At 37.8% G+C, this 16,974-nt stretch overlaps 1 protein-coding gene across 2 annotated transcripts in view; it reads right to left on the reverse strand.

Moving 5' to 3' along the window:
• Positions 1–16,974, reverse strand: part of sipa1l3 (signal-induced proliferation-associated 1 like 3) — a 173,462-nt gene that overhangs the window by 80,019 nt on the left and 76,469 nt on the right. For both annotated transcript variants that reach the window (XM_056478864.1, XM_056478863.1), the window contains one exon: positions 16,191–16,290. The gene's annotated coding sequence lies outside the window, so the exon portion shown is untranslated. The remainder of the gene's footprint in view (positions 1–16,190; positions 16,291–16,974) is intronic.

The raw sequence follows: 16,974 nt of genomic DNA on the forward strand, positions 1-16,974 counted from the left end.
ATTGCGATACGCTGTAGATTTGAGACGAGATGCTCAAACTTTGTGACAGTGAGGAAAGCCCCTCAAGTCTCTTGGTCTATCCACATGCTTCATTCCTCACTGTGAACAAAAGACAAAAATGAAACTGACAGAAAGTCAAAGGACAAGACAAACACAAAAAGACAGGATACTAGGAAGAGGCAGAAGCAGAGCAAGCAGAAGAGCTGGAAGAGAGGAAATCTGACAGGCTTTGTGGTTATGGAATTCAGGGAGGAGAGCGAGAGGGAATCGGAATCCCAGTGACTCGGTTTAATATGAAAGTCAGATTGAATCAGGCTTCACTGCTGCTCAGAGACTATGAAAAGCCACTCAGCACCGCCTGATCCTCAATCTAACTTCACGTTATCACTCTTTTCATTGTCTCTCATCTCTTATCTATTCTGTGCCACTCTATCCATCCAAATATTAGATTAAGCATCCAACGTGTGTTTCTCTCTGATAAGTAAGTTACAGTAATGGAAACATATGAGATATCTATTAGCATACATTTATATGGTATTGTGATCTAAGGCCATGTCCACACGTACACAGCTTTTTTTTAGTTCTTTCACAAAGCAGAAATGCACTGCGATGCACTGTCAAGGGACACTGAAACAACAGGAGGTAATAAAAGCCCTACACTACCTGACAAAAGTCTTGTCATCGATCCTAGTTGTAAGAGCAACAAATAATAACTTGACTTCTAGTTGATCATTTGGAAAAGTGGCAGAAGGGGGATTTTTCCACATCCCAATCATCACAAATACTGCATGGACCCAAGATTCTCAGAGAATTAGTCAAGTTTGGTGAAGGAAAAATCATGGTTTGGGGTTACTTTCAGTATGAGGGTGTGCGAGAGATCTGCAGAGTGGATGGCAACATCAACAGCCTGAGGTATCAAGATGTTTGTGCTGCTCATTACATTACAAACTACAGAAGAGAGCAAATTCTTCAGCAGGATAGCGCTCCTTCTCATATTTCAGCCTTCATATCAAAATTCCTGAAGCAAAGGAGGTCAAGGTACTCCAGGATTGGACAGTCCAGTCACCAGACATAAACATTATTGATCATGTCTGGGCTAAGATGAAGGAAGAGGCATTGAAGATCAATCTGAAGAATCTTGATGAACTCTGGGAGTCCTACAAGAATGCTTTCTTTGCCATTCCAGATGATTTTATTAAAGTTATTTGAGTCATTGCAGAGATGTATGGATGCAGTTCTCCAAGCTCATGGAAGTCATTCACAATATTAATTCTTTTTCCACTGCATCATGACTTTATATTCTATACATTATTTCTGTTAAGTGACAAGACTTTTGTCTTAGCAAAGTCAGACCTTATTGTCCTAATTAAATAATTAATAATCAAGGTATGATCATATTTTATTTTGGTAAAATAAGCATAATCTAGAGGCCTTTGCCTTTCGTATCAGCCACTTCTGTTTCCAAATGATCAACTAGAAGTCAAGTTAGGGCTGGACGATATGGCAAAAATTTATATCACGATATATTTCTTAATTTCGGTCGATACGATATAATTCCGATATTGATATGGACAATATTAAAAAGCCAGGAAAAAACTGCCAAGAACGCACAAAATAGATGTCTGTACCCACAAATGTCTGCAAACTAAATTTGCAAACACTATAATACCTTTAAGCTCTTATAACTTTAAAAAAATAATAAAAACAGTACAAAAAAATTTATGTTTACTTTTTAATTGTATTTAGCCTTTACAAACAAGAAATGTGAAATAAACTATCAAATAAAAAAAACTCTCAGACTCATCTTTAATATATATATAAGCTGAGGGTTCTATCTGTCTATTTATATTTGTGTATAATTACCTAATTAATTTAAAGGTTTAACATAAAATATTTCTTATATTTAGTCTATTTTTATCAACGAATATTTTATATTATTTTATATAACACATTTTCATTATTTAACAGATTTAATACCTCAATTAAATCACATTCCTTCTATTTCATAAGCTTTACAATAACCTGATTCCTAATAAATATGTTTGTGAATTTTATTTTGTACGTTTGGGCGAGTGCTACATGCCAGCATGCAGCGAGTTTATGTGTATAATGTGAGTATAATGTTCTCTTCTGACACCGCTGGTTTAGGTGTCGGGGAGGTTAGCTTAAACTTTTATGATGCCTCATCTTCTGATTCTCAGTATGTTTTATCGGGCAGAACTGCTTCAAATGGTGGAACAGATTTGATGTGTTCCCACTGCTAATCGGCACCAGTCTCCGCCACATTTTGCAGAGCACCGAAACTATACATTTATCTGAACTTAAAAAGCCGAACCACTTCCACACCACCGCTTTCCTCTCTCATCAACTAACTTGTCTGCATTCTTACTTGTGGAAGCTTGATTATTCATATCTGTATATTTAGGGCTCTCATTTTGTAGCTAAAACTTTCTGCGATCGAGCTTAACTAACTGCTGAGCGTTGACAGCGCGTATCTGTGATGTACGTCATCACCCAAGTGACATCATGCTCTTTCTGATGGCTGAGCACTAAACGTCATTCAGCGACAATTGATAATATTTGCTTTTATACATATGCTAATATATGCTATTATACATCAGGGCTCGAAATGAACTTTTTTTACTTATCAAATATTTAGGTGCTCCTAAATATTTAAAGTTGGGAGCACCGGTGCTACCAACTTTAAATATTTAGGAGCACCAAAAAGAATTAAGGAGCACCAGAAAAATTTAGGAGCACCCAACAAAAATGAATGAGCACCATTGCAAATTGTATTTTAAGGAATTTATTGTATTTTAAAACAACATCAATTAGGACTCCCAAAAATCAGAAACAACTATCTAACTAATGCTGAGATGACATTGATATTTGTGTGCAATAATTCCTAAATGTCTAATATGTCTCATAAGAATATTACTGATAATGAAAATGATAATAATAGTAACAATGAATAACATTTTTCATTATGATGCTGCCTTGAATGCGCTTGAATTTGAAAATAAAGTTATGTGCTATAAAAAGTTTGTTACTTTATGAAAAATACATTTATGGTTTGCATCAAACAAAAATGAAGCATTACAGTAATAAATATTTATTTTGCACTATTTTTTTATATGCATGTCAATTTAATAAATAATATTTCTGCTACAAAACAAACGAAAGATTATAATAATTCATTCAATTCAATGCTGAAAGCTGCAAAACAGTCATCAGTAACTAAATAGAAAAATAATATAAATCTCAAGAAAGAACGGACAAAAGAAAGTAAAGTCTCACTTCTAGCACTCTTTACAAGTTTTGATTTCGGTTTGTGTCATTTTAAATGCTCGGTCACGTTATGAGCTGATCTCTATTTTTCTGTGTTTGTGGAAAGCAGGCGAGTCAGCCGGACCAATATTTGAGCAGGCAGAGCTTTGTTATGAGCCGCAGTTTTAGTGTAAACTCAGTAAAGGTGAGCTTCTTTGGCGATGATGTGTACAGTATTAGATTTTACATTTAGCGGACATTTGCGCAGAACACGCAGTGAATGCAGCGCATCGAGATTCGGGCACACTCGATTGATCTCAGCTGGCGGATCAACATTCACCACGTCAATCGCTCTCATCTGCGCCATTATTTGTAAGTTTAGGTGGGGTTTGCAAACCTGTGTACTTTTCACTCTTCAGCCGTTTGCATTTCCCGCGGTCACAAAAGCTCCCTGTCATCTGACAGCGGAAAGCCTTGAGTGATTGGCAGCTAATATGAACCAATATAGCGGCAGGGAAGAGCGATTCAGCACGTTTTTAGAAAAAATCTAAACTGGTCGCAATACAACCATTATATGCATTCGCACAAATGCTCCCAAATATGTTATGAGGTCGCATAAATTAAATTTTGGACTCATATGTGACCAAAATAGTTTGCAATTTCGAGCCCTGTATATATATATAGGCAAATTAACGAAATACCGGAAATGGGTTTAAAACTTATATCACAGTTATTAAAAAAAAAATCTACCGCGATATATATTGATATCGAATTATTATCCAGCCCCAAGTCAAGTTATTATTTGTTGTTCCTAAAACTTGGATAGGTGACAAGACTTTTGTTGGGTAGTGTATGCCGGGATCACACCAAATGAAGAATTAAGTTACAAAGTAAATGCAAATTGATGAACAACAGGGTTATTGCAAATTACTATCACGCTTCATATTCTGCCTCATTGGTGCTGCATGATGCTAATTTGTCTCTTCGTAAATTTCCAGTTAGTTTGTTTGCCACGTGCCAGGTCAGCCAGTCAGAAAGGTGAAAATAGTGTGCAAGCTGACGTTATGAAGCAAAAGTTTCAGTTTAACGTTTTTGTGTGGACGAACAGAAAAACAGCATGAAAAAAACAGTGGTTTTAAAAATAGTCATGTTTGTGTGGACATAGGCCGAAGTACTGGCCGAAAAACATCATGCAGCAACCCCTGCCCTTCAAGATTAATGCCAACTACAAAACTTTCTCATATATCACTTCTCCAGGCTCAGATTTATGCCCAATCCCTCCCCAAAATCAACCCCTTCAGGCAGATTCTCCAATACTCTTCATTTCAAGGTCAGTCTCAGCTTAAGACATGAATGTCTTCTTCCAGCACAGGGAGCTGCCCCCTAAGGCATCGTCTTAACTGTTACAGAATCAATTTGGAGCGGTTTACATCAACAACAACATGAAAAACCACAAATAAATAGAATACCCTGTCAAACGTGGAGATGACTTGATGTCTCATTGTTTGTTGTATGATTATTTTTGATTAATAATTGTGACCCTGGACTAGAAAACCTTAAAGTCTATATAAACACAATAATATGCTGTATCTGTCAAATAGATAGATTTTACTTTTATGGCAACAATCTGTAGAACACTATTGTTCCATGAAGATATTTTTTTAATTTCCAACCATAAATACATCAAAACAATTTTTGATATGTGCATTGCTAAGAGCTTGACACTAGTTTGTAGTCCAGGGTCATGGTTTATTATCAACATTTTACAATTTATATTATTCCAACTGACCCAGCCGAGGCTCAAACCAGCGACCTTCTTGCTGTGAGGCGACAGCACTACCTACTGCGCCACTGTGTCGCCCCATCTCAATTTATAATCGCAAAATAAATATATATATAATATATTAATAATATATTATATAATAATAATAATATATATTAATAATATAATCGCAAAAATTTTTTTATATATATTGCAATGTTAGAATTTTCTAATATCGTGCAGCCCTACATTACAACGCTAAATGTTATAACTATACGTTAAACTTTAAAAAATATATATTAGATAATGAGAATTTATGAAATTTAGCCTGTGAATGAGTGTGAATGGATGTTTCCCAGAGATGGGTTGCAGCTGGAAGGGCATCCGCTGCGTAAAATGTGTGCTGGATAAGTTGGTGGTTCGTTCCGCTGTGGCGACCCCAGATTAATAAAGGGACTAAGCCGAAAAGAAAATGAATGAATGAATATTGAGATATGAATACAATTTGACCGTATGACTTCATATCTCTATTTGGAAAGAATTTATAAAGTTAGATCAACTGGGATGATTCTGTAGTGGGAGTGCATCTCCACACAATCTAATAAACTAAAATCTATTACATTTTTATAGTTTCGTTGTTGTTTGTGCCATTTGCAGTGCGTTTCTTTATTTGCATATGTTGTGGGTATTTTCATGCACATCTTTAGTCAGAGATTGATGAATTTATGTTTACCATTTGCACCTCCATACAATCAAATAAACAATCTGTAAACTTGTTGGGGTCCCCGGACACGTTTTCGTCTGTGCTATTTGCAGTGCATTTCTGTATTTGCATGTGTTGTGAGTATTTTCATGTGTAACAATCTATAAATACAATCAAGAAAAAGATACAATTAAAATAAAGTGTTTTATCGTTTCCAGAGTATAACAGTATTCAGTACAGTAACTGATCGATAAAAATAAAAATAATTTAATACAATTAATCATAGTCAAGGTCACAAGCGGTACAATTTCTTGAAAACCTGAATGTTTTTGACATCATCAATCAATCAAAGGCACCAAAAACAAATGATAAATTATAACACAAACTCAACATTGCATATTTTGCGATGTGACTATTGCGAATGATCACACTGTTATATCAATGCTGAAATGATATATTGTGCAGCCCTAGTATAATGCTTCCTGTATATTCTCATCTGACCACATTACAGCCGTGTACTAACTCTAAAATTGTTTACTGTTTGCAATGTACAGTAATGCCAAGCTTATCTGCTGGCTATTAATTCACGATGCATTTTTTTCTACATCACGAAACATTTTCAAAGACATAGCTTCAATACAATCCAGTCTGAGCTACAAACGCATTCTTTCATTACAAATGATTCATGTAGTTATTCACTGTTTGCTCACAGCTATGCCATTGGCAACAGTCACTGAGTTCAAATGCACTGTGAGGAACAGCCATAGAGCTGCACTGAAGGTGGCTTTTTGTTTCAGGGAATCTACAAGCAGTTCAATGCGAGTCTGAGTAAAGGCTTCAACCCCAGTGTTTGACTAATGCCAATTTATTCCAACATACACAAGACGTGTTCAAAACAACAGCTACAGAAATACAAGGGAAATAAGGCGTTTCTCTTAAATTTAATGTTTCGTTTTCCCTCAGCCTGTAAATTCCTTGTTTTTTTCTGTTCGAGGGAACTGGGAAAAGCAAGTATGAACTGTGTGAATGAGTGTGAGTGTGCAGACACTTTAACACACTCCTGGGAAACAAGCCGATACCAAGTGCCAGAACTAAAAGACTTCAAACTGTTTTTAATTGCTCACATAGTAATTAGCTCAGATTCTGCTAGTTCAAACAGAGACCACACAAACACACACAGACAGACAGACACAGACACACACACACGCACGCACAATGTCAGTTTTGGTGGTTTATGAGGACTTTCCATAGGGGTAATGTATGTTATACTGTAAAGTACACTTATTTTATGGCCTTACCCCACCCCTACCCCTTAACCCAACCCTCACAGGAAACTTTTGTGGTAAATTTTGAATGTCAAAAGACCCTGTTAATTGTCATTTTAAGGGTATTGAATTACGAGGACATATGATATGTCCTCATAAATCTTGTAAATGAACAAAACCAGTACATTTTCACCCACACATATGCACACACAAACACAAACACTCAAAAGGGCAGTAGAGGAACCGTTGCGGTCGATGAGAAGACAACAACAAAAACGGACATTTTGAATTTTTGTTTTTCTGCGATATATATTGTGATGGGGTGACACGGTGGTGCAGTGGGTAGCACGATTGCCTCACAGCAAGAAGGTCGCTGGTTCGAGCCTCAGCTGGGTCAGTTGGCATTTTTGTGTGGAGTTTGCATGTTCTCTCCGTGTTTGTGTGGGTTTCCTCTGGGTGCTCCGGTTTCCCCCACAGTCCAAGGACAATACCCTATAGGTGAATTGGGTAAGCTAAATTGTCCGTAGTGTATGTGTGTAAATGAGAGTGTAGGGGTGTTTCCCAGTGATGGGTTGCAGCTGGAAGGGTATCCGCTCTGTAAAACATATGCTGTATAAGTTGGTGGTTCATTTCGCTGTGGCGACTCCAGATTAATAAAGGGACTAAGAAGAAAAGAAATACAGCGACAAGCAAAGGGCACTCTACAGTTTGACAAATATTGCAGCTGTTGGACAACATAATGTACCGTTGAGGCTTGTTTAGGAGAGAATGTAGTTGTTTAGATTGCAATTATGCAGTTTATTATTAAGGATAGTGCCTATTTTTAATATTTATCAGTTCAGAGCATCGGATTCAGTGCATCGGCCACCATTAGCTTGTCTGAGCAGACCAAAGAAAGTGACGGTTGACATTCCGCCACAAAATGGCAACAGAGACTGCATAATAAGTCGTTAGGGGAGAAAAATAGCCTTTTCTCAGTGTAAATTTTAAACTACAGCTGATCAAATCATTATAAATCAGGTAAGTGACATTCTAAGTCGATCTCTCTCTTTTGTATTTTGTTGTGCTCTATTTATACCACAGAAACTGGTAGTGTTTGCTTTGCTCTGTCTTTTTCGTGGTTAATTATTTAGAAATCCTGATTGCAACAGAGAAATACTGGGAAATCCCTGTAGACTGATGGCATTTCATGACATTCAGGCTTGTAATACTGAAATGTGAGCAAAAATGACCTGTTTTGTCATCACATTAGATATTACGCTAGAGAATCATTCAAATACTAGCTCTAAAGTGATGTTTGTGAACTGGTTTGTGAACAACGGTTTCTGCAGTTCTGTACTGGTGAGGGGTACTAAGGCACTCGCCCTGCGGCCTTGAGCCAACCCATGCCTCCCCCACTAGTGCCAGATATGTGTTATGTGTTATTGCTCATTTATCATTTACGTCCGTTTAAAATATTCAGGCATAAGAAATAATGCTTCCAACTTTAAGAAAGATTAATTGTATTTTTGGTATGCATATGATGAAGACTATAGAGTGCTATTTTACATCTGATAATTAAATTTGTGTATCATCCAGAATATTGCTAGACTTCCAGAAAATCAGAAAGCACTGTATATTTTATCTGTACTGTATTTTTGCTCTGCTGTATTTCTGAATGATTGTGATTGGTCTATTATATTTTATGTAGATGCACTCACTCACATAATCATCCCAACGTACAGAATGAATTCTTTGAAATTATGAATCTAGTAAAATTATATATTCAATATCGCAATATATATCGTATAAAAATCGAATATTGCAATATCAGTTTATTCCAATATCATGCAGCCCTAATTCAGACACAGAAATTCAATAATCAAATGTTAAACAACCCTCTTTAGTCTTCATTGATTAAATTATTTAATATGATTAATTCTTGTTAACTCTACAAAATGTAGAATTTGTTGTGCCCAAATGGTTTAATTTCACTTGAAATCAATTCAAATACTTCACTCTATTAGGGTAAAACTTTGCAATGTTCTGAAATGTGGTACCTTTATTATAATCCCAACTCGACATTGCAGATGCTGCGACGTGACTATTGCAGATTTGCACATTGCGTAAATAATATATTGTGCTCCCCTACCAGTACATAACATCTAAGCTAACACTAGTCTCATGATTGCTTCATCAGACACGAAAGCCAGGGCCTGGAGTTGGTTTGTGTACCCTGGGGATTTAAATCACACTTGCTCCTCTCGAACATGCAAGCGCAGCCTGTAGCCAGTGACTCAGTGTATACCTGCCACTGACTGCCAGGACAAGATCTGTCAATCACAACACAGCTTGCCTTCTCCGTCGATTTCCTGTCACTTTGTTTTTGGGGTGTCAGACATGGACCCCCTGGCGGTAGCAGCTGGCCAGTGTGTGTTTAAAAAGGAAAGACGTGCAATGGAGGGTAGGAGCCATGTGTTTGATCTGCCCTATAGGGTTTACTTGACTATGTGTGGAGGACGGGGAAACACTTGTGACGGAGGAAATGAAAGGTGAGGGTCAGGGTGTTGAGAGGAAGGTTGTTACTGTTTCATGAGGCTGTGTTTCGGCTTCTCGTTTGCTTGGTGTGTGCAGGCAGAGGCTGGCTATAATCCTTTAATTCACTAAGATAAGTGGTGAAGGTCAAAGGTGCATAAAATCCATTCTAGGAGTGAAAGCTAATCAATAACTCTGAGAAAATGCATGCAAATCTGAATTATAGATTAGAGCTTGTGTGTGCACGTGCCTTGAGGTGGGAGTTAGCAGAACACGCACACATGTGCTCGCTTTGCATTTTCACAAAATTGACTAGTCAGTTTGCTGACTAAATCACTAGTTTTGGGAGATGGGGCAATTTATTTTATTTGGTTAAAAGCTACAACAAGGATTTTGGGAACAAATAAAAATGCTGATGAATTTTGAACAATGATTAATAATGGCTCATTTTCACTGAGCAGTACAATTCAGTGCAGTAAAGTATGATTTAGCATGGCGGTCACCCTAAAGGCTGGTTTACACTTCTGTGTCAAGTAATCGCCGTGACCCACGGTGCATGCCTTGCGCGCTGACGTGCATTTATACTTATACTTGCTGCTTGCTGGCAATAAGGTTATGTTCCTCTGTGTCGAATTTCTTTGCTGTTTTTTTATTTTTTCTGAACGCTACCTTAATGTACAAGTGGCTCAAACTCGCTCATTTAGAGTCGGGAACCGGCGGACATGCAACAACTTTAATCATAAGGTAAACACAAAACAAGTTTCCAACTGGAGCTCCTTTAACGGGACTTGCTACTTGCAGCTCTCACTCCCGCCCACACTTTTCAGCGCTACCAAGCCGACCAATCACAGAGCTTGTGCTACATGTAGTTAAATGTTGTGACATGTAGTTACATTTTTTGAGAGGTGCGTAATAACGTCGGCGATGTCCACGGCGAGGGCTATGCAACCGTGCGAAGGCTGCGCTGGACCATACGCGTGCTCTTGATGCACAAGTATAAATCAGCCTTAAGACTGACCAATGACAATATATTACGGGGACAAAATAATAAGTCTATCGTTTCATATTAGGCTCTATTGTTTATATCATGATGTCGCTAAATACATTGTTTATCGGTGTGACCCATGGCTTATGCCTTGCGCATTGTCGTGCATTTATACTTCTGCATGCTGTTTGTGTTGCTCTGCAATAACACTTCCGAAACACTAGCTGGCAGTAGGTTATGTTATGTTCCTCTGTATAGAGTTTCTTCTTGTTTTGTTTTTTCTGAACGCTACCTTAATGGACAAGTAGCTAAAACACGCTCATTCTGAGGAAGGAGCCGGCAGACGTGCAACATCAAATTTTCAATTGGAGCTCCTTCCCCGGACTTGACACCTGTAAGTGGGTTGGCGCGGCTCTCTGCTCCGCCCACACTCATCAGCGATGACAAGCCGACCAATGCGCTAAGCATCGTTCCGCCGTGTAGTTACATTTTTGAGAGCTGTGCATCGGCGTCAGCCATGGCGAGGGCTATACAACCACGCGGAGGCTGCGCTGGATCATACACGTGCGCTTGACGCAGAAGTATAAATCAGCCATAGCAGAAACGTGAATGACATCATCATGAGAAAGCTGCATTTTATTTTGCTATATTTTGTTAAGCCTGCATTATTTCGTTTTTTTAAAGTGTTTTAAATTGTATTAATTTTAATTTTCATATTTCTACACTCTAAATCAAACATTTGCCCTGAAGTTCTAAATAAAGTGAGAAATATGATCACATATTCATTTCCATGTGGTCACTGTATGTACACTATGAATTGATTGAATTTATAGAAATAGTACTATATCATTATTAGAATATGAGATGACTACTATCACAATATATGATATTTGACGTATCACCCAACCCTAGGTCACCCTGATCAAGCTTGCGTTTCCACTGACTAATGTGCCCTTAATGTGACTAATTAAACACAACCACAGAATCATCTTAAAAAATGATTTAACTTGACTGAAGAGGTGAATTTAGAGCAAAAATGTTATTAAACGTGGTATTTTAAGTGCTTTTAGAGAACACTGAGAAACAGCTGTCAAATCACACTAAGATTCACATCGATTTCAGGATTGCGGTGATTAAACAGTCTGATTTATTCTGTAGCTTGCGGCTGAACTATGGCTCTGTGTAGTAAACACTTTTCCATCTGAATGCAGGTGCTGGAGATTTAAATCTGATCACAGAGCCGGTTTTACTGCCAAAACGCACATGAAAATTGATTAATTGTGCAACTCTAAACTCTCGTAAACCACTTTCATACTACTGAATTACAGAAGATCCAGTTTTAGGTACTAAACTGTCATTGTAGGCTGACATGCTGCTTATACCCCAGACAGGTGTTGTTGTGCACACTCACAGAGGGTTGTGTGTGCTAGGGAACCTAAGCACGCCATACTGTACGTCATTATGTTGCTATATCACTGATATCGCAATATTGCATTTTATTTATCTTGTAAAAATTTACACTTGCATTATAGTGGACAGTGGCATACCCCTAGTTCAGAGCCATCTGTAATTTTACCAAAGTCTGTCATATTCATGCCACCAGATAATATCAGGAGCCCAGTGGGTTACTAGGAAAGACCCATGCATGCCATCTGGCTGGCATGTGATCAAATAGTGCACAGGTGTTCTGCTAGCTTGTGAATGTGACAGCGAGAGCAATTTTACAAGCATAATTTGAGAACTTAAGCAATGGATGAAAACCAACAGGATTAGTTGCTTTATTTTCTAAACAGATAGTCAGAATGTGCCTGATGTCATGAAACTGAATGCTGATGCATTTTCATTCAACACTTGATCACATCTGTTTACAAAACATGAAAGAATTCACACCAGATTTGGCTTGAGAACCAATCACGAGTTGAAATAATCCAGAAAACAAAAAGCAAAACTAGATGAGGAGGAAGTGAACTCTGCCCGGGGGCAACAGAACTCGAAACACCAGTTTGTCCTCGGGGCTCCTAAACCCAGCAATGCAAACACACGCATAGACACGCTTTGTTCAGGTCACTGAGAGATGAGCCATTATCACACCACACAAAACGCACAACACGGCAGAGGAAAAACAAGTCAGCCCACACACCAGACAAACAAATCAACTATTGAAACAAACAGATGAAGCTGCAGGCCGAAAATCTCCCAGGTGGGGCGTCAGGGAGTGTTATTCTGTCTGTTTCTCTCCTCGACGGTGCTCTTAGACTAACAACAAACAATCCTTATTGTGCAGTTGAAGGGAAAGCTTGTAACATTTTTACACGAGCTGATCACAGGCCTGTTCAAACATTCAAGATGAACATTCAAATTTAATGCTCATTATGAAACTTTAATGCCTAAAAGAGTTTGCAGCTCGTTAGATTTAGACTTGAATGATGGGCAAAAAAATGCATTCAAGTAGTGAACTCACTAGTGCCCCATTTCCACTGAGTGGTACGGTACGGTTCGGAGTGGTACGGGTCACCTTTATCAGGCTTGCGTTTCCACTGCCAATAGCACCCTTTTGGTGGGTGGTGGGGTACGTCAGTCGACATCATTCTCGCTCAAGGAAATGTCAATGTAAAGCTGTACAGGTCGTTCACATATCGTTTGAAAAGTTCTTCTCTAAAACAGAGGCTTTATACACAAATACTTAACCTTTCTATTTAACTGCAGATCAATGATGTGCGAAATAGCCTTCTGTAACGTCTGCAATTATATAAAATAAATAAATAAATGCAACATATATGAACACATACAGCCCCTTACAGTCTCTGATACGTTACCAATTACAGAATAACTACACACAGCATACATTTAGTTCTTATTTGGGTTCAAAAACAACACAAAATATAGCCCACAGTCAGAGCAAACCTCTCATCTGTATCTTTAATCTTCACCAGCACATGTAACCTCTTGTTAGAAAGTCATTCCGTCATTCTGAGTTCATAATAGTCCAAAAGGTGATGATAATAGTTAAACATGGCAGTTTGTACATGGTTTAGGTTGCTGAATGAATCATTTGCTCCTTTGTTTTTTAGCCGTTCACTCTCACATTTGTCAATTTCTGAAAGGATAGGATGTCAGAAGCACTTCAATAATCATGCGTACATTATTATCATCAGCTCAGTTTGTTATTTCAAATATAGATGCGCACACCAGCTCTCTGGAGAAAGTGAAACCGCTCGCTCTTTAAACGGCCTTGTCAACAACTACAGGACACAGGGTAGATTTTGCTCTTCTTGGCTTTGTGGCTGTTCATCAAGACGACGACAAGGTTTGTTTAAGCTTGGGTCGACCATGGCCATATATGTATATATTTATACGGTGTAATGTCTCGGCTGTGTAAAATAAAAAATAAAAATGGCGCTTCCTTTGTTTTTATTCTCCTGGCTTGTGCATGAGCTAGTGACGTATCTCTGTAAACCAATAGTGTTCAGCTGTGGGGCTTGCTCCGCCTTTTGGTACCCTTTTGTTGTGCTAGGTACTAGGTACTGTGCTAGGTACTAGGTAAAATTGCTTTTTGGTATCTTTTGATGTGGAAACGGCTATAAAAGCGTACCGAACCGTACCGTAGGCTACCATTCAGTGAAAATGAGTCATAGGTTTCAAGCATGATATATCTCAATCATTCCAAAAAGAGAAACATTTCAAACAGAACATTCCACAGATTATTCATATGTGACAAATCAATCACTGTAAATCAGATTTGTCCAACTAAGCATTCCGACAAGCCAAAGATGCTGAAAAATGATGTAAACTTGAATGTTCCAACACGTCTATGTTGTTTAAAAATGCTGCCTATGCAGGAGGTCAGCTCACTACATTGAGTGTTGGATCATGAACATGTATGTGATGCTCAGACATGCTAAAAAGTGAACTTCTTCTTGGTAGCACAAGTCATCTAGGTAGGTCTCCTATAATAAGTTTACAAGCATATGAGGCCAAACACTTTAAATTTCTCATAGTTTACATTTAAAAAATCCCAGCAATTTATTCAAAGTTATGTTCTTTCTGTCCTTTTCAAGAGTCCACGCTGCTCTGATTGGTCAGATGGCTCATTCTGTTTTGATTGGTCTACCACATATAGAATGTGTCAGGAACGTGAGAAATATGCGCTACCAAACTTGCATATTACATTAAAACTGTAGAACTACTTTTAAGGAACAATCCTCACACAATTGTTAATCAACGGTTGAAATGATAAAAAAACGTAACTTTAGAAAGAAAACAAAGTCTAGAATTGAACCAAAATGAAAATTATGGTACAAAACCAAAAATTCTATGTAATAAATGAGTATTATTTTCTTGTGTTTAAATGTATTCCTTTTAAAACTTAACTCATGTCAAATTACACCAATTTTAAAAAACACAAGCCAATAAAATAACCACATTTTACTTACAGTACCATTTTACTGATAGTATAGGACCAAAGAATCATAGAAATGTCCTTTTGGTGGATTATTTAAGTGGAATTTGCTTTTCTGGTGTGCATGGTTAGTTCATGCTCTGTAGTGATAAACATTTTTTAACATGTACTGTAAGCTAGTCACCGATGCAATTCGCTGATCTTGTGCTTTAGTTAGCGTTTTAGTTTTGCTGTAGCAAACCCTTCTTATGTTGCACAAGCTATTGAAATGAATGGGTTTCATAGCACAGTGCTTTCTGTGTCAGGTATGAAGTCACTTCAGAATGCGCAGTGACTAGAGCTGAAGGGAGAGTGAAACCAGCACACTGAACACTGCTGTCAAGTGTGCCACAGCATAGCCCGTTTTTGGCTCATGTGCATCCATAGATCTCACCAGTGTTAGATATACTCATATATGTTAGTCTCTTAATTAACTGTTAAGTTGAAAAAAATTCATTCATTCATTCATTCATTCATTTTCCTTCAGGTTAGTCCCTTATTTATTGGGGGTCACCACAGCGGTAAACCGCCAACTATTCTGGCATATGTTTTACACAGCACATGCCCTTGCAGCTGCAACCCATCACTGGAAAACACCCATACACTCTCACATTCACACACACACACACACACACACACACACACACACACACACCACAGGGAATTTTTTCATCATCACTTATAACGCATGCCTTTGGTCTGTATGGGATACCGAAGCACCCAGAGGAAACCTACGTGAATGTGTGGAGAACATGCAAACTCCACACAGAATTGCCAACTGACCAAGCCGGGACTCGAACTAGCGACTTTCTTGCTGTGAGGCGACAGTGCTAACCACTGAGCCACCACTATTAAAAAAGATTCTGACTGATAAAGAAGCATTTCTACCATCAAAACAGAGAACAAACAATAACAGAAAAAATTAATTCGGAAAGATCGATAGGAATAAAAAACAGTTCATAGGGCCCTGCTGAACTAAACCTGTCAATTTCAACATCACAAGTCACGTGAAAAAGTTCAAAAATGATGCTTGAGTAATACCCACACTCTCTGTGTTGTGGGGGTTAAATCAGACAATGTACATTTTGATTTAATATCTCTAAGAGACTCAGAAAAGCAATCTAGATTCTAAATCTGAAACCAAACAGTCAACACATCAGATGTCTCAACATGCAGTGAGCTCACCAGGCTAAACAGAAATGTAATGCAACAATGTGAATTCCCAGTTCTAAGTGATGAGTAAATGAACATTTTACCTGAGAAATAAAGTAAAGTCTCAGTTCACAGGAAGCCATGAGCTACAGGTCATCCAGTTCCTTTTGTGGGCATCACCAAGCTGTCAGAAATCAGTGTGATCTGTCAAAAAGAACAGAGTGATATGTCAGATCATTACTAGTACTTGCTGCTACAGAAACACCAAAAAGCAAGCTATCATTACATGCTATATAATTGCGTGTAGGGCTGCACAATATATCGTTTCAGCACTGATATCGCAATATGCACACATGCAATAGTCACATCGCAGGATATGCAATGTTAAGTCTGAATTATAGTCGACCAGGAGCTTTAGACCACATGTGATTAGTCACTGCTAAGTTTAACCATAATACAGTGAAGGCAGGTTTTTTAAGTCCTGTGACTGAGCATTTGAAGAGAGTTTAGAACATTTGAGCACAAAAAAATTTTATGTTTGGAGGTTTTTTCATTATTTATACAGAATTGTTATGAATTATGCAACAAAAAAGTTTTTCTTTCTTAGAATTTTTGCCTACGTTTGAAAAGTGAAAACATCATTATTTTACTTAATACGCTGGCAGAAAATTTAGCTTGTTTTAAGGACAAACTATTAATTTCGACTCATTTCTTCTGAAGGTGAAAACAAAATAATATTTGTACTTTATCTTTTAGATAGTTGGACTAGAAGCAAGACAAAAGGAGGAAGAAAAGGAAGAAAGGAGCAAATCTTTTTTTTTTTTTTGCTCTGGGATTATTAATTATTTTTTTACCTGAATACTGTTAGACTTCCCAGAAAAAAGAGCT

The sequence above is a fragment of the Danio aesculapii genome, chromosome 18, assembly GCF_903798145.1.
Source record: "Danio aesculapii chromosome 18, fDanAes4.1, whole genome shotgun sequence".
In the NCBI taxonomy this organism is placed as follows: domain Eukaryota; kingdom Metazoa; phylum Chordata; class Actinopteri; order Cypriniformes; family Danionidae; genus Danio; species Danio aesculapii.